General features: G+C 43.6%; 1 long non-coding RNA gene across 1 annotated transcript; it reads left to right on the top strand.

Annotated features, from left to right (window-relative positions):
* The first annotated feature begins 6,139 nt into the window (after positions 1–6,139).
* LOC139561118 (uncharacterized) lies at positions 6,140–7,767 on the top strand. Its single transcript, XR_011672061.1, has 2 exons — positions 6,140–6,497; positions 6,610–7,767. It is a non-coding gene; the product is annotated as an uncharacterized lncRNA (long non-coding RNA).
* Positions 7,768–19,173: the final 11,406 nt, after the last annotated feature.

Below are 19,173 nucleotides of genomic sequence, written 5' to 3'. Positions count from 1 at the left end.
GAGCTCTAATCATCCCACCCAGTGTGCGATTCAGACGTTCTGCTTGACCGTTACCCATGGGATGATAAGGTGTGGTGTGGGACTTTTCAACACCAGATAACTGAAGTAATTCTGCAATAAGTAAACTCTCAAAGTTAGCACCCCTGTCAGAATGGATGCAATCAGCGAACCCATAAATGCAGAAGAAATTATTCCAGAGAACACGAGCAACAGTCTTAGCAGACTGGTTTGGACATGGATACGCACAGGCCAGCTTAGTAAAGTGATCAGTCACTACTAACACATCAATAGACTTGTTGTTTGAATCTTCGGCAGTCCAGAAATCAATACACACAAGTTCTAAAGGTGCCGTTGTCACAATGGAGACAAGTGGAGCTCTTGCTTCAGGCTCAGGTGCTTTACTCAACACACATCTCTTACAGTGGGCCACGTATTCCTTGACATCCTTCTCCATAGATTCCCAGTAAAACCGCTGTCTCGTGAGCCACAATGTGCGCTGCTGACCCTGATGACCAGCATCATCATGAACTCCCTTCAACACAAGGCCTCTCAAAGACACAGGTACAACATACTGGAATATTTTCTTCTTACTCACTGGGTGTTTTGAGACACGATACAGAATCCCTAACCGCGTGGTGAGTTTCCCCCACTGTCTTAGAGTATAAACTGTTTCTTTAGCTTCAAAGACTCGCTCTCTCCTAGATGGGCGCCGGCCTCTATCTACAAAGAACATTACTCTGCTGATGATAGGATCCAGTGACTGGTTATCATACAGCTCCTTGTGTGTAAGGACAGGTAAAGGGCTCTGACCCATGGACATCAACTTCTCAAGGTGCTGCACATGTGAAACGGCCCTCACTGTGGCACCATCATCCCATCGGCGATGGGCCTGGAGGACAGCAGACACCTCTTCACAGGAAACCAACCCACTGACATCGTCTCCAGCTCTACTCAACTCACTCCCAGGAGCCATAGACGTTCCACAGCCAGCCTCGGGCTGCTCACAGGAGAGACGGAACATGTCTTGTACATCATCCAGTCGAAGACCTCTGGCTTCCTCCAGCAGGACATCATATGGAATTCTTGTCAGTCGGTGCAGAACTTTGGAGCGGACAAATGGCTCTCTGCTCAAAGCATCAGCAACGACATTCTTGGGCCCTGGTATGTACTGGATATCAAAATCAAAAGGTGCCAGCTTTGCAACCCATCTCTGCTCACATGCATCAAGTCTCGGCTTTGTAAGAATATATTTGAGTGGATTGTTGTCGGTCCACACCGTAAACTTATGCCCTCGCAGCCAATGGCTGAACTTATCATGAATGGCCCATTTCATGGCTAGAAATTCCAGCCGGTGAGCAGGATACTTGGATTGTGCATGATTAAGAGATTTACTAGCAAAAGCTATTGGCCTGGCTATGGCCTTCCCATCTTGCACTTGGGATAGTACAGCTCCCAAACCACTAGTAGATGCATCAACAGAAAGCAAAAATGGCTGAGAAAAATCTGGATGAGCCAGCAGTGCCTGGTCAACTAGTGCTGCTTTCAAAGCTTCAAACGCGAGTTGACATTCAGCAGTCCAGTCTGCAGCAGTGAGCCTGCGAGAGGGACCAGGCCTCTTTCTGCCCTTGCCTCTCCTAGGCTTCTTCTGACCTGTAGTCAGCTGAAACAATGGCCTAGCAACCATGGAACAATTCTCAATGTAGTGTTGATAGTATACTACCATACCAAGGAAAGAACGGATTTTGCTAGGAGACGGAGTGACACCATCAGCTTCCATCATCTCACTCTCAGTCACATTCAAAATGGTTTGAACCTTAGCAGGATCAGTGGCTACGCCCTCCTGAGAAATGATGTGGCCCAAAAACTTAACAGACCTCCTCAAAAACTTGCACTTAGACGGAGACAGTTTAAGATTGTGCTCCTGCAACCGCTGGAAAACCATCTCAAGTCTCTGCAGACTCTCTTCCTCCGTCTTAGCAAAAACCATCAGATCATCCAAATAGCAAAGGAGACTTAGAAAGTTTTGGTCCCCAAAGATGGTCAGCATCATTCTCATAAAAGTAGCTGGGCTGTTGCAAAGGCCCTGAGGCAAACGATTGTACTCGTGCAGACCTAAAGGAGAGGAAAAGGCAGTGTATTTCTTATCCTCTTCATGCAGTGGCACATTGTAGTACCCAGATGTCAAGTCCATTGTGCTGAAGAAGGCATTACCTCCCAGCGCCGCCAGTACATCAGCCTGATGAGGCAGGGGATGAGCATCCTTCACTGTGCGGGCGTTTAACCACCTAAAGTCAGTACATAGACGCAAGTCCCCATTCTTTTTCCATACCAGCACCAATGGTGAGGCATACTCGCTGCTGGATTTTCTGACGATTTCCTTTTCCTCCATATCATCCAGTGTTTCCCTGAGTTTTTGGTAATCAGCTGGAGAAAGCCTACGATAAGGTAATCGAAATGGGCGGTCATCAGTCAGCCGTATGCGATGGCAGAACTCTTTTGCCTCTCCACAATCCAGGCTATGTCTAGAGAACACCGTGTCATACTTCTCAATTAAACCGACAAGTTTGTCTTTCCAGAACTGTGAAACTGGACACTCCTCAACAGACAGGCCTTGAAGTCCAAGATTGCTCAGTGTACTGTTGTCATTAACTACACTGCCACCAACTGAACTCTTAGCTGTAAGACTGCCATGTGAGCTGTCACATTGTACTTTTGCCACGTTCTGGTAAGCAGCTTACTGCTTGACATCATCAAAATCCTCCAATGCAATACAAGGGTACACATCTGCCACTTTAGCATTTCGTCTCAGGGTAACTGGCGAAGTTGTTGGATTCACAATCTTCACAGGGAGCCATCCATCCCCCCACAGAGGCGTAACTACTCTCCCTACTAGTATGTGTCGATTCACACAACGAGACGTGCTGGGCTCGACAACAACAGTACTGCCCACAGAGAGTTTTGTCTTTGGGGGTAAGCGGCCCCACACCAGATGCTCACTCATGGGTTGGAGCGTTACTGCCCTCTTCAACTTAATGGTGCCCACTTTATCTGGGATGGAGTCTCCTCTCCATCTCTCCAGATTTGATAGGAGACGCAGGAACCGGCTGTCCTCACACTGGCCAGAAGGACCTGGCGTACCCACCACCCGCCAGTAGCTGTCATTTGATTTGAACTGTCTAATCAGAGACTTCAACACGTTAGTGCCAACAATGAGTTCATCAACCTGCCCATCTACAATAAGCACTGGGACTACATAACTGAAGCCATAAAGCTGTAGTTTCAAGTCACACATGCCCACTGGGCTAGTTTGCGTCCCACCACAACCCACCAGTATGATGTCTGAAGGAGCTACAAAGTTCCCCTCTACCACTCCTGCCTCCCTCAACCGAGGTACAATATCTGCGCGCAGAGTAGTAGCCATGGACCCACTATCTAACATCCCCTTCAGCTCAACTTTATCCTGTACTAGCACGGTGGTGTAAAACAAACTGTCATTCTGAGAAATTCTCATTGTGTTCTGAAAAATTACTGTGTTGTTCTTGGGTACTGACTCACAAAAATAAGAATAAACAGATTGGATATCATCATCATCAGTGGAGGAAAAATTAGCCTGCCCCACATTGCCCTCCTCAGAATGGAGGCTTTCTAGTTTTCCAGACCTGCCAGTCTGTCCACATCCAGGGCTCTGTCGCTGCCCAGTCTCACTACAGTCAAAGCTCATGTGGCCAGGAGAGAAGCACTTGAAACACAGCTGGTGCATCTGACAGTGAGCTTTGGTCCAGTGATTAGTGCTTCCACAGACAGCGCACTCACGCTCACGTTTGGGGAACTGTTTATGGGGCCCTCTGTTCACAGACTGAGTATTGCTGACAAGAGCCTTCTCTAGCATACTCAAAACTTTCTCTAATGTCCCACCCTCAGATACAGATTGGGCCTGTTCTGGTTCACGGCCACATCGAGAAAAAGATGACACATTAGGTCTGCTCTCAGGATCCACTTCCTCCTGGGGGGAGTTGAAGACAGCAGCCACCTGCTGTGAAAGTTGTATTCTACATGCTTTACGCTCCCTTAACAGTTCATCCAAACGATCCTGTACCTCACTGGCTGTCCAGTCACGAAGGGGTTTGCATTTGAACACTTGGGCCAACTCTTTATCAGGACAGTTGCGTACAAACATGACTGCCAACTCTGAGCGCTGATTGGGCAAAGTTCTACCCTCACCTACAAGATACTGTTCAGCTGCGTCTGCAGCTTTGTTAAGCCTAATCCAGAAATCTAGTGGACCCTCATTAGCATATGGTTTCATTGAATAGAAATCAGCTAATGGCATACCTGAGTAGACAGTATCCCCAAAGTGTTGCTTGAGAACACTGAACACTGCCTTAACATCTGTGACAACAGGGTTGTTACGCATCCAGACTTTGGTCACATCCCGTGCCCTCCCCATGAGCCTAGACATCACCTCCCCAACATTCTCAGACCCAGTGTAACCCCTCTTCTCTAGGTAGACTCCCATTAGCTCCTCCCACTCCAGGACAGAGTACTCATCTGAGCCATCACCCCTGAAGAAAGGTGGAGCACTAACCTCTGACTTCACAACCAGATTCAGCTTGGACGCATCAATAAAAGTTGACCCACATTGTTCAGGCAGGGGAAACTGCTGGGATTGGTCAGGGGAATGGGCAGGAGAAAGACTTGAAGCCCCAGGCTGCAGTAAACTCGCTCTGATAGATTCTCCTATCTCTGAACCAATCTGCTTAATAAGGTCACTAAGCTGACTCGGTGTCCCATTATTACTGAGGACTGGGGACAATGGTACATCAAGAGACAGAGGTGGGATACCCTGGTCAGGTGGAGTAAACAGCCTACCCCTCCCAGTGCTTGTAAACTTAGGACTAGCAAACACTCTACTCCCAGGAGCTGACTGTACAAATGGTGTAAATGCATGGACACCCCTCCCTCTACCCACACTAACCACACCAAAATCCCCAGCATAACTCATCTTATGGACTTGAGAGTCTTCCATGGCTCAATAGAGAACTAAGCTACAATGTAATTTACTGCATACAAATACAAAAAAAATGCAATAAACAAATTCCCTCAAAACATACAAATAAACACCAATACAATTATCTAGTGAATATGCTACATTCACCTTCACTATTTACAGTATACATTCACTTATAGCAAACCATCAACAAGTGCGCATGCGCGGATCGCGCATCTCCTCCACATGCACAGCTCCGGTGGTCAGCTTGAGCTAACCAGTCGGCAGGTCACGGCACCAGTTTGTAGCGTGGTTCATTCTGCGTTGTGTATTTTTAATTAGGACGCTGCCACAACTGATGGTCTGCTCGTTGAAATCTTTTTATTTGCCCTGCACACGAAGAGACAACACACACGTTACCCTTGGTGCAGTCACAGCTCTCCGGCACCTTGCTAGCCGAGGGTCAGGCAAAAGAGCGCCAAAAGGAATTAACAGGTGCTGCGTGCACACACTCGCTGCACAACAGCATATACAAGTAAAACTATACAGAACATAATTCTGACAAAATAAAAGACATACCTGCACACGAAGAGACAACACACACGTTACCCTTGGTGCAGTCACAGCTCTCCGGCACCTGCGCGAGCACATGGACACTCACTCAACCACTGTCACAAGTACTCAGAAGTTACAACAGATACCCCAGTCAGTGAGCTATGTGAAACTTGTTAACATAAATTCCTACTGTCCACACTATAACAAACGTATGGTTGCAAAACAGTACATTGTATAACCTTATGACGGTTTTATATTAAACAGTTTCGGAGCCAAGGACAACATACCTTGCTAGCCGAGGGTCAGGCAAAAGAGAACGATAAAGTGGTATGGGAATACAGATAACCCGCGATGGGCCAAACCAAAATATACAAAACTTTTACAATCACTTGTATGTACAATATTGGTATGAAAAAGTGTTTGTACACCAAATAAAAACATTAGCTATGCAGCTGTAATTAAATAAAAAAATACACTGAATTATTATTATTATTATCAAATTATTAACATCCCCTCTTGACCTGGCCTATTTGAATTGGTCCTTGTGTGCAATTTGGTGCGTAATCTAGGGGAACAACATCACACTGCTACACATGCATCATTTCTTCACCAACTACGGAGTTGGGAAAACACGTGAATTGTGATAACAAGTGGCCAAAACAAGAACAAGTTTGTGCTCTGGTATTGTGCCTGGTGGACCATGCACAAGCTCCACCACAATCTGGACCTCCACTTCCTGATCAAAGGACACGTCAAGCAGCTTCAGAAAGACCCGAGTGAACACTTTGTCTGAGATTGCTGGTGTTGTGAAGGACAGCACTGTGACAGGGGTCAACATCCCACAGCTGGTTGGACTGGAGGATGGTACGGTGCTGGTAGAAAGCTATGGCTGGCAACAACACCTGACTCCGTACTTCAGGCCGCTGCCACAGATCAAGCAGTACCAGCACTTCAGGTAAAGCATTATTTTCATTGTATGAGGTTATTCTTATATAAACTTGGGAGGTGAATTGATGTTGTGCAGGGTTGTGATGTCTTCTGATTTTTTGTTATTCCCTGTTTTACAGCTTTGATGCTCTGGAGCCTGGTGTTGTCGCCAAGGAGCGTTAGGACCAGGTTTCAGCTGCTGCGCAACGCTGACGTCCTTCCTCCCATAGATGGTCTGCCTGTACAAGTACCACCTGGACTGGACACAGCTAGACAAACGTATCTCTGAGAAAATCAGGGAGTTTTGCGATGAAGAGGCATTGGACATCACATGCCCTGCACCAAAGTCAAGGGCAGGACAGAAACAGGCTCTCCGAATATAGATTCCCTTGTTCATGCGTGGTTCGGACGGACCAGTCATCAGCACTATCTGTAGTGCCTCTATTCACATGACTCTCTCCTAACACACACGCCATACATTGCTGCTACACTTTTTTGTTTGTTTTATCCCGCTGCTCAGCCACTTTACCCCTGATTGTAAGCATATAACTACCTCGTCTATCACTGATATCGATATTGTACATAATGTATATTAGTTTATTTATATTGACACTATCTATTTCTGATATTGCTGCTATGCAAGTAACCATTTGGCTGTACCGTTTACACCTTCTGTAGAGACCCATCCACTTAGCAAGATATACTGTATAAAATGAATGTTGATGTGTGGTAGTAACATGATTTTGTGACGTACCACAACAATATCATGTGACCGTATCAATTGTACACCAAATAAATATATGGTGCATGGATCTGTTTATGTACATGTGGAACAACAAAAAAAAACTCACTCAGGTTGCATGGCCTTAACTTATGTATGCTAATGTACTGGTGTGAAGGCATTTGGACAGTGGTGTAAAAATACTTTAAAGTACTACTTAAGTCGTTTTTTGTGGTGTCTGTATTAGTGATGCACTGATGACATTTTTGTCCGATACCGATATTTTCCTTGCCAAAAAATACTGATAATCGATATTTACAATTTTAGCGGCCTTTTAAGCATTCTCGTACAGTTAAATAGTTAACACGCACATGGACGCAGCAGTCTAAGGCACTGCATCTCAGTGCAAGAGGCGTCACTACAGTCCCTGGTTCGAATCCAGGCTGTATCACATCCGGCCGTGATTGGAAATCCTAAAGTGCGGCGCACAATTGGCCCAGCATCATCCGGGCCATCATTGTAAATAAGAATTTGTTCTTAACTGACTTGCCTAGTTAAATAAAGGTTACACACACCACACTGACCAAAAAGTTATTTTATTGGCATTTACGCATGTCCCCATTACCAGTAAAACATCATCAAAACCTATTTCTTTCACTTACTTGCTGTGCTGTTTCGTTGTTCAGTCGTTTCATTCTCAACCAGGATTTCTATGAAACGCTGTTTGGGTCTTTGCGTGTCAAAAAAGATACACATCAAATAACACAACATCTGCTAGCTAACTATATAGCTAAGTGTCATCTAAAATAACCCTCATTTAAAAGACAGTTCTAATTTGATTAATAGTGGTCGGACCCATCTATGTGAAGCTAGCCACAATAAGGATTAGCCACAATAGTGGTCTTTGCAGTTAGCCTTCAAAATAAAAGTATGTCATAATTCTACTATTTGTATGTATGTCGTGAGGCTAACAGCAGTGACGCTATTACTGTGTAACTGCGGTAGGGCAACATCTGAAAAATAGCGCACTTGGTAGTGTGTACCTGTGCTCGACCAGTCTGCGAAAGCCAACATCACCCACGACAGAGAACGGTTGATTGTCAAGGGCAATGAATTCCATTATCTTGGCTTTAATCGATTTCGCCTTTGAGTTGACTCGCTGAAATGTTGTTACTCTTTCAAATAACTGCTCGACTTGTTGACTGCTCGATCCACACAGCAGACGTTGTGGGCTAGGTTAGGAATGCTGTGTTGCACCTATAGCGCAACATTTTACGTGGCGTCATTACATCATGTACCTACGTTATATAGGTATGCACGTCAGCTTTGACATCGGTTTTGCACATCGGGGTGTTAAACTAGACATCGGCAGATACCAATGTTGGCATTTTTAGCTAATATCAGCCGATTCCGATATGTTCACCGATATATTGTGCTTCCCTAATCTGTACATTACTTTACTATTTATATTTTTGGCAACTTTTACTTCACTACATTCGTAAAGAAAATATTGTACTTTTACTCCATACATTTTCCTTGACACCCAAAAGTACTAGTTACTACATTTTGACAGGAAAATTGTCCAATTCACACACTTATCAAGAAAACATCCCTGGTCATCCCTACTGCCTCTGATCTGGCAGACTCACTAACCACTAATGCTTTGTTTGTAAATAATGTCTGAGTGTTGGAGTGTGCCCCTGGCTCTCCATCAATAAAAATAATACAACTGTGCCGTCTGGTTTGCTTAATATAAGAAATTTGAAATGGTTTATACTTTTGATACTTAAATACATTGTGGCCCTGGCTATCCGTCAATAAGTAAATAATATACAAAAAATACAATTATGCCGTCTGGTTCTAATATACAGTGGGGCAAAAAAGTATTTAGTCAACCACCAATTGTGCAAGTTCTCCCACTTAAAAAGATGAGAGAGGCCTGTAAATTTCATCATAGGTACACTTCAACTATGACAGACAAAATGAGGGAAAAAAATCCAGAAAATCACATTGTAGGATTTTTAATGAATTTATTTGCAAATTATGGTGGAAAATAAGTATTGGTCAAAATAACTTTTACTCAAGAATGAAAATGTAGTACTTTTTCCTCCACTGGATGTGGCTGGGGGTTAAAGCATTTCTTTCACATGACCCATCAATTTATACAAGTGTGTCTGGGTAAGCGTCATCTAATATTCATCAAATATTTTTTATCTGGACACTTTCTGTTTACCTGGAATTGTTCCTTATTGTAGGCTACTACCACTTAGTCTTAATCTTTACCACACTACTCACTGTTTAGCACATGACCTCACATGTGAATCCTTAAAGAGACGGGTGGGGCTGGCTTAAGAGGGGGTGAACGATGCTGAATGGGTGAAGACGAAGGAGAGCTCTCTAGTAAGTACCAAAACATTCAAACGCACTTTTCTCAAAAGTGAGCTTACAAGTGTATCAACTTTCAAAGTAGAAATACTTTCCCATTGTTCCTCAAAAATGTGTGTATGATATTCCATTTTGTAGATCTGAGTCTACTTTTATCTAATGTAAAAATAAAAATAAACGAATTTTGCTACATAAGACCGAATCCAGGTGGTGAGTCACATTTATTTTATTAGTATGTCTGCCTGCATAGCTCTTAGGTTCCCTTCCAGCTACATGTAGTGATATGCAAGAGTGAAGGCTATATAAATGCTAAAAACATCACATTGATTTTCCCTGGATTTGTAGCCCCCCGATCTGACACATCAATCTCATTAACAAACGGTGTGTGTGTGTGCGTGTGCGATACTGAGCCAAACAATGAAAGATGTAAATTCAAACTGTCTCGGGTACACAACAAAAAATGCAGTGAAGTGAATCATCCATCCATCTGTGATCGGTCTTCATTTGAGCAGTAAAACATGAAATGGGCCATAAACACAGACACACACTCGGAGGTAGAGGTCGATTTGGTTACACAAACACATCAAGCTTAACAACGTAAGAGAACAAACGGGTCCTTTAAAGAGGGCCACTCTAAAGACTGTAACAAGTTAACACCTCATCCTTTATTTAGGTGGTGTGAATGGGTATTGGGATCAGAGATGGTGTGTGGCTCTAGAAGCACAAAATTGTATTAAGCCTATTGTGAAGTCTAGGTCAGTTACTGTATAAGATCAGTGTTAAAACCATTGTACCTATAACTTTGATTGGACTTTAAGTGCCATTGGCTATTACAAAGGACAGGCCCTAGTTAGTCTACGAATAGGGTCCTGAGTTTATCCAGAACCCTGTTTATCCAGGACCCTATTCTTCATTTAGTCAGGACCCAGCTATAATGATCAGTTGTTTGTTGATGATACGTGCAGATTAGAGATGTCACTAAATATTATTTTTGGCTGGATACCAAGACACAACCTAGGCTTTACTGCTTCATCGCTCATCCCTGATCTCCATTGTCCGTCCTCAGCCACATTTTGGCCTCCCTTCCCCTCGGTCCAGCTGTAGACTGATGTGTCCCTGCCCTCATAAGCCAGTTTAATCAGCATGAGAGGTCCCCTCACATCGGTAACTCTAACCACTAATGTGTCTCCTCCCTCCTTCTTCATTACCTTCCCCTATCACTCCTCTATCAGTCCCCTATCACTCCTCCACTACCTGCAGCCATGATCAATTCCTCTATCATTTAGGACCAGATCAATCAATCCCTCCCTCCTCCCCAACTTCAATATCACCCTATTTCCATCACACCACATTGGCATCGCCAATTAGTCATATCGCCCTGCAGTGGAAAATAAATTGGTTTAGTGACTGACTTGAGTTCAGATCTAATGCCAAGCTGATGTTGGATCATGCCCAATGGACCGGATTTGCATTTTTGGGACTATACCATTGGTTCCATTGTGCCATGAAATGTCAATCAAGTGCAGCTAAAGTATTGGAAAGAAAACAAATAGTATTTATTTGATGCAGAATGTACTGTACCTACATAAAAATAAATACTGTAGTATACTACGGTATAAATACTACAGTAGTCATTGTAGTGTTTTTGCAGACTTTGCTGTAGTAGTCACTGTAGTATACAGTAGTATTTACAGTTAACTTCAGTATAAATAAAAGTAAAATAAAACTGTCTATATGCTATAGTAATAATGTGGTGTTTTTGCAGACTATGGTATTTACTGTTGAGTGCGTTGAGTTGGTTGAGTGCGGTCTTAGTGCCAGCATTGGTCTGTGGTGGTAAATAGACGGCTACAAATAATATAGATCAGAAATCTCTTGGTAGATAGTGTGGTCTACAGCTTGTCATAAGGTACTCTACCTCAGGCGAGCAATACCTTTGAGACTTCTTTAATATTAGACATCGCGCACCAGCTGTTATTGACAAATAGACACACACCCCCACCCCTCGTCTTACCAGACGTATCGTCTTCTCAGTTCTGCCGGTGCATGGAAAATCCCGCCAGCTCTATATTATCCGTGTCATCGTTCAGCCACGACTCGGTGAAACATAAAATATTACAGTTTTTAATGTCCCGTTGGTAGGATAATCGTAATTGTAGGTCCTCAATTTTATTTTCCAATTATTGCACATTAGCCAGTAGAACGGACTGCAGTGGGAGTTTACTCGCTCGCCTATGGATTCTCAGAAGGCAGACCGACGTGCTCCGTCTTTTTTTAACGCAAATGACGGGGATTTGGGACTGTTCCCGGGAAAGCAGTATATCCCTCTCGTTGGACTCGTTAAAGGAAAAAGCTTCTTCCAGTTCAAGGTGAGTACTCGCTGTTCTGATGTCCAGAAGTTATTTTCGGTCATAAGAGACGGTAGCAGCAACATTATGTACAAAATAAGTTTAAAAAATAAGTTACAAACAACGCAAAACTACTAACAAATAGCACAGTTGGTTAGGAGCTTGTAAAACGTCAGCCATCCTCTTCGGCGCCATCTTACGCTTTGTGACACTGTCTGGGATTTATTGAGAATTCAAGGCACACTTAACAGCATGGCTACCACAGCATTCTACAGCGATACACCAACCCATCTGGTTTGGGCTTAGTTTGGACTAGCATTTGTTTTTCAACAGGACAATGACCCAACACACCTCCAGGCAGTGTAAGGGCTATTTTACAAAGAAGGACAGTGATGGAGTGCTGCATCAGATGACCTGACCTCCACAATCTCCCGACCTCAACCCAATTCAGATGGTTTGGGAGGAGTCGGACTGCAGAGTGAAGGAAAAGCAGCCAGCAAGTGCATAGCATATGTGGGAACTCGTTCAAGACTGTTGGAAAAGCGTTGCAGGTGAAGCTGGTTGAGAGAATGCCAAGAGTTGTCATCAAGGCAAAGGGTGGCTATTTGAAGAATCTCAAAAATAAAATATATTTTGATTTGTTTAACACTTTGTTGGTTACTATATGATTCCATGTGTTATTTCATAGTTTCGATGTCTTAACTATTATTCTACAATGTAGAAAATAGTAAAAATAAAGAAAAACCCTTCAATGAGTAGGTGTTCTAAAACTTTTGACCATTAGTGTATACTACATTCTATAGTAAGTACTACACATGATTGAGGGAGAATACAGTATACTATAGACTTCTATAGTAAGTACTATAGCTAGTATTCTATAGTAAACTGTAGTATTTTTTCATGTGGATAGTGGAATAGGTTTGGTAACTGACTTGAGGACAGATCTAATGCCAGTTAACATATAAGGCAGTGTTACGCACACCTCTAAGAGGGAACGCAACACCCTGCTACAACTCAACTCCCCGTGAAGTGAAAGAGGTATGGACTGTAGGTGCGAGTAAGGATGACAAAAGGCAGAGAATTACCGTTTACTAGGAATGTATTCCTTCACACGGTAATACGGGGAAAAGGGGCTGGACGGAACCAAAGAAAGTAAATGTCAAAGCCCCCTCTCCTACCTTACCTGCCTACCCACTACATACCTAACTTAGCACCACCTGGTTCCCTAACCAAAATACAGGGGGTGGTCCGCCCAGGTCTTACCTAGTGTGTCTAGACAGATATACTACGAGTATATGTATACCCGCAGGCCTCTTGCCTAAGCACTCCCTAGGTGCCTTCCCCCTCCACCCTGGGAACAAATGAAACAGAATATTATAAACAATTTCACAAAAACACTGAGAAACACAGGACATCAAATAGGCTCTGACTGAGCAACAAACTCACACAGAACATACCAACGCTGCGCCCATCAATAACTAACATAGTACATACCAAATGCCTGTCTCACTCTCAGTAATGATCTCTCTTCTGAACATAACACTGGCTTTTATATAGCTTCAGAAGGAATGGGTAATTGGAGACAGCTGCGTCTTGACGAGGGGGCGGGGTCAGCTCCAATTAGCCATGGAGTTGACCAATCAGTTGCTTGGGGAGAATTCAGGAAGCCATCTCCTGAAACACACACTCAAATACACAAACTACAACACAGAAACTGGGGAACGTAACAGGCAGATTCTGCTGTAAAGTTGATGGAGATAGAGAAATTAAACTGGTTATTTCATCAATATTGAGGTCTTTGAAGGGACAACAATACTATGTATTGTTTACCGTAAGTGGCACCATGGGTAGCCTGTGTTTCTCTCTGAGCCACAGAACCTCAGGAATAATAACATCTCTGTTCGGAAAGGAAGCCATTGTGGAAAGAACCGAGTGATGGAGAAATGAATGGAAGTCAGTTTTTTTTTCTGCACTTGTGTAGGGCCGTTTACAATTAGTATGTTAATTAACCCCTCTGTTATGATCAACCGCAATCATGGTAGAGTGATAATGACCACCACACAGGGTTAGAACTCATTACTCACTGCTTGGCAACCGTTAGCACGTTAGCATTCTGCTAAGCAACTGATCCCTCTGATATGCAGTGCAGACATGATTGTTTTTGAAATATTAAAGGCGCTAAAGGTTGAATTGGACTGCTCTTGGCCAATTATGTGAATTTCACAGCTGATATACGATTCAGCTGAATTTACTACAAAGGGGTTGCAACAGTTGGGTAGCTAATGAATTATCTCACAATTACAAAAGTGAACACACTGAGAATAAGAAAACTCTACCCACATTGCATCTACAGTATTGCCTTAATTACACACATATGAACAATTTAATTACAGTTAATGTTATTTATTATAGTCACATTCCAAAAACGTTATAAAAGCCCAATGCTCTATTTGGTCAAGCCTGGTAATTGCCCGGATCCGGGTAGAACATGCCCTTCGGTACATACATCTAGAATCCGTCTCTACTAACTAAATCCTAACCTGAACCATTCAGTGAAAACTCAAAACTGACTTTAGATCAGTGTCTAGGTCCTAGAGGGGTCACCATACCAAACGTAACATATCATACTAATTTAAGTGTCCCGGATTTAAGTTTACTATGTTACGTCTAGTCTATGAGACCAGGCTGCCTAGAGGAGCAACTTCATCCTATTCCCCATACCAAGGCCACATCCCAACAAAGAATTATGGCATACTGGAGGATTGTCCAACTGGTGCTCTCTACCCTCGTCCCTCCTCCTACCATCCCTCTGCAGTGGCGAGAGACTAAGAGAGGAAAGCCTGGAATTAATTATTAATGTCTGTCTCCTGAAAGCACTGTAAAACATCCCTGTCGAGCTCCCGGAGGTGAGCATTGAGCTTCAAAGCAATTAACGCCGGGCTATGGGAGCAGAGAGAGAGAGAGAGAGAGAGAAGGGGCCAGCCATTGGCCGAACTCTGGCCTGCTCATTCATACCATTCATACTCTCCAGCCCAGCCTTCTCACTGGTAGGGCAGTGGGACCTCAGAGATCATCTCCCCAAGTCAGGGACTCCTAGGATTACACCTCCTATGAAACAGGGTCTTTGGAGGAAACGCTCCAGAGGCTCCGTGGAACCACACGGTCCAAAGTGGAAGTGGTCCCTTTCCCAGGCAGGCTTCTGTTGGTAAGCTACTTTTGTAGATAGGAGTGGTAGTCTCATGGTATTGCACAGAGGCATGGGCAAGAAAATATATCCAATATTAGGTTGAAGAATGGATAGGCCAGGTTTATTTTCCCCATGTCAAATACACTGAGTATACAAAACATTAAGAATACCTGCTCTTTACCTGACTTAGACTGACCAGGTGAATCCAGGTGAAAGCTACGATCCCCTATTGATGTCACTTGTTGAATCCAATTCAATCAGTGTAAATGACAGGGGAGGAGATACGTTAAATAATGATTTTTAAACCTCGAGGCAATTGAGACATGGACATGTGTGCCATTCAGAGGGAGAATTGGCAAGACAAAAGATTTAAGTGCCTTTGAACGGGGTATGGTAGTAGGTGCCAGGCGGACTGGTTTGTGTCAAGAACTGCAACGCTGCTGTTTTTCCCCCCCTGTGTGTATCAAGAATGGTCCACCACCCAAAGGGCATCCAGCCAACTTGACACAACTGTGGGGAGCGTTGGAGTCAACATGGATCAGCATCCCTGTGGAATGTTTTCAACGTCTTGTAGAACCCATGCTTCAATGAATTGAGGCTGTTCTGAGGGCAAAAGGGGGGGGTGCAACTCGATACTAGGAAGATGTTCCTAATGTTTGTTTTACTCAGTGTACAAACCTCTAATGGCTATTCTGCTAGTGTAGCTAAAGGCCCTATAAACCGACAGGAACAAACATAATGTTTAAATCCATCCGTTGGAGGTGTTAGCTTGGCGTCATAAACAAAGCCTAAGTGGTCTTTAATAAACCCATGATTTTACATGTCTCGCAGGCATTTGTCCATAACACTTCTAAAGAGGATTTGCACTTTAGCTCTGTGGGCTAATAACTGTAAATGACGCGAACACTAGTATGACCATAGCATAACAAAGGGTTCGTTTTAAAACCCCTGTCAACACGATGCCTTGACGACGTTGATTTCAGTGCCTCTTAACACGTCACATGAATATAATTGTGCGCCCAGAGAGAGGTACGAAGGGGACAAAGTGTGTGTAAGAGGCAGTTGGGGGAAAGACTTTGACAGAGAAACAGACAGGGAGAGGCGATTATCCTAAGGTTGAGTCTGATCTGATGAGAAGATATAGCTTCGCGGAATAACTTATGAAAATTCGTCGTCTTCAACTTGGGGCATTGCGACGTATTAGTTCCACTACTTTGGCGTTCTGTGTCCACGGTCAAGGTGGGTTATGCAACTAAACAGGCAGAGACACAGTGACTATTTCTGGGCAAGGAGGTTGTGTTTCCTTTCTTCAGTTCTATAGGCAAGAAGCAAGTTGAAATGGTGGCGTCAACTAGAGAAGAGAAGAGAAGGGACAGATGGGGAAGGAGAGAAGAGGAAACAACGGATGAGGAGAAAAGAACGTGAGGAATAAAAAAACGAGGAACGCGGGACAATGGAGTAGAAAACAGAGAGAGAAATTAAAAAGAGAAGAGATAAGAAGCAATAGAGGAGGAAAGGGTAGGAACAATAGAGGAGGAAAGGGTAGGAACAATAGAGGAGGAAAGGGTAAGAACAATAGAGGAGGAAAGGGTAAGAACAATAGAGGAGGAAAGGGTAAGAACAATAGAGGAGGAAAGGGTAGGAAGAATAGAGGAGGAAAGGGTAGTAACAATAGAGGAGGAAAGGGTAGGAAGAATAGAGGAGGAAAGGGTAGGAAGAATAGAGGAGGAAAGGGTAGGACCAATAGAGGAGGAAAGGGTATGAACAATAGAGGAGGAAAGGGTAGGAACAATAGAGGAGGAAAGGGTATGAACAATAGAGGAGGAAAGGGTATGAACAATAGAGGAGGAAAGGGTAGGAACAATAGAGGAGGAAAGGGTAGGAACACTAAAGGAGGAAAGGGTAGGAACATTAGAGGAGGAAAGGGTAGGAACAATAAAGGAGGAAAGGGTAGGAACAATAGAGGAGGAAAGGGTAGGAACAATAGAGGAGGAAAGGGTAGGAACAATAAAGGAGGAAAGGGTAGGAACAATAGAGGAGGAAAGGGTAGGAACAATAAAGGAGGAAAGGGTAGGAACAAGAGGAGAAAGGGTAGGAACAATAGAGGAAAGGGTAGGAACAATAGAGGAGGAAAGAGAGAGAGAGATGGAAGAGGAGAAGAAAATAGAGAAATTAAGGAGGAAACGTTTTTAGCGAGACTTCATCACTGTCTCCCTTCACAGTGGTGTAAAGTATCTAAGTAAAAACAAGAAAATGGTGCCGTCTGGTTTGCTTAATATAAGGAGTTTGAAGTGATTTATACTTTTACTTTTACTTTTGATACTTAAGTATATTTTAGCAATTACATGTACTTTTGATACTTAAGTATATTTAAAACCAGATACTTTTAGACTTTAATTTAAGTAGTATTTTACTGGGTGACTCACTTTTTCCTTGTCATTTTTAATTAAGGTATCTTTACTTTTACTCAATTTTGACAATTGGGTACTTTTTACAACACTGTCCCTGACGTTCCCACTGAATCCATGCCAGAGGCGAGACACTCGGCTGTTTTGTGGTCTGCAAATTCGTTTTTCAGCATTGTACAATACAAGTTATAAACTCTGCGATGTTGTAAAGAAGCCTTGTCTGGTGGTGTTTTAAGAAGAGGCCTTGGGTGTATTCATTAGCCTCAGATCGTAGCTAAACATTTGGTCTGTTGCAAAACGTTTTGGTACAAAAACGTTTTGCAACGAAAACAATATTTTCAATTGGAGAAATCCGGTAGGTCCCTCCCCATTTCGTTCCGTTTGATTATGTGCAACAGGCCAACGTTTTTATACAGTCTGCGATTCATGAATAGGCCTACACCCTTTGTCTTTCCTTTGTGAATTAATGAAGTCTGGTTTCTGAGACAGAGACAGAAAGCAGGTAGATTCCAGAGGTGAGATTCATCCAGAAGATCCTTCTGGAAGGAACACGCTATACGCATCCCAGTTGATCATTATGGAGGGTGAATCATGATAAATCCTTTATTGCTTTTATGACGCATTTATTTTTGGTTGATTCATCCACTTGCTATATCCTCTAAAATTACAGTTTGCATGAGCTTATGAGATATCATTGAGCTGGTAAAGGCCTATGTAATCAAATATGTAATCAAATGCATTTGATTACATAGGCCTTTACCAGGCCTACGCTTTGCGACAGTTGTACGTTCCTCAAGACCCTCGTCCTCCTCTCCCAGTCCCAGGTGCAAAGCACATGAGACTGCCTATGCAGTCTACATGATATGAGGCTAAGTGTATAACACAGGCCAAAGACCCCTCATCCCGTCATCCTCACTCCCAGATACAGAGGGGACAACAGGGCCATAAGGAACCATAAACAAATTGGGAATATGTTTTTTTCCGTTTTTTTTCCTCTCCTTCCCGGGAGCTTTGACAACAGGCCCGGGCCGGGCAGATTGCGCCAGCCTTCCCTGGAGCGCTGCTGTAAATAGATAAATCAGAGGCGCGCTATCGCTGATCCCTCGGTCGCGAGATCCAATCTGCCGGCCCATCACTCAAACGCACAGCGCGTGCAGCGAGCCGCGAGCCTCTCCTCCTCGCCTCCCTCCGATCCTGCGGCTTGAGGAATCTTAAATATGCGTCCTGTCCCGGTTGCCGATGCAGAGTCATTGATTATGTGTCAATCCCGGCCAGCCACTGACGCTCGATGCGGTATCAGTGACGGTTTTCTCTCGACTTGAACCCACCAACTCTGCTAAATTAGACGTTTTTAGGGAAGGAGAGGACATGGAGATATGAGGGGAGGAGGAGTGTGTGTGTGTTGTTTTGGGGAGATAGGGATCCGATAGGATAGTCCTAGGACCCTCTGGGTATCTGGAGCAAAAAGACAAATATTAGAAAGGAACACTAATTCCCTTCTATAACGACGATTCTAGCAGACTAGCACCCTACAATGAGAAGCCGTGAGAGGTTTTGCAATACGTCTCGTGCAATTAAGGCTGCAGCAGTGTCTCTGTCTAAATATACCGTCTGGATTTGGCTTTCAAACGCCGACAGGATAAGGCAGGATAAGA

The sequence above is a fragment of the Salvelinus alpinus genome, chromosome 31 (assembly GCF_045679555.1).
Source record: "Salvelinus alpinus chromosome 31, SLU_Salpinus.1, whole genome shotgun sequence".
Taxonomy (NCBI): domain Eukaryota; kingdom Metazoa; phylum Chordata; class Actinopteri; order Salmoniformes; family Salmonidae; genus Salvelinus; species Salvelinus alpinus.
This window is presented reverse-complemented; position numbering and strand designations above follow the sequence as displayed.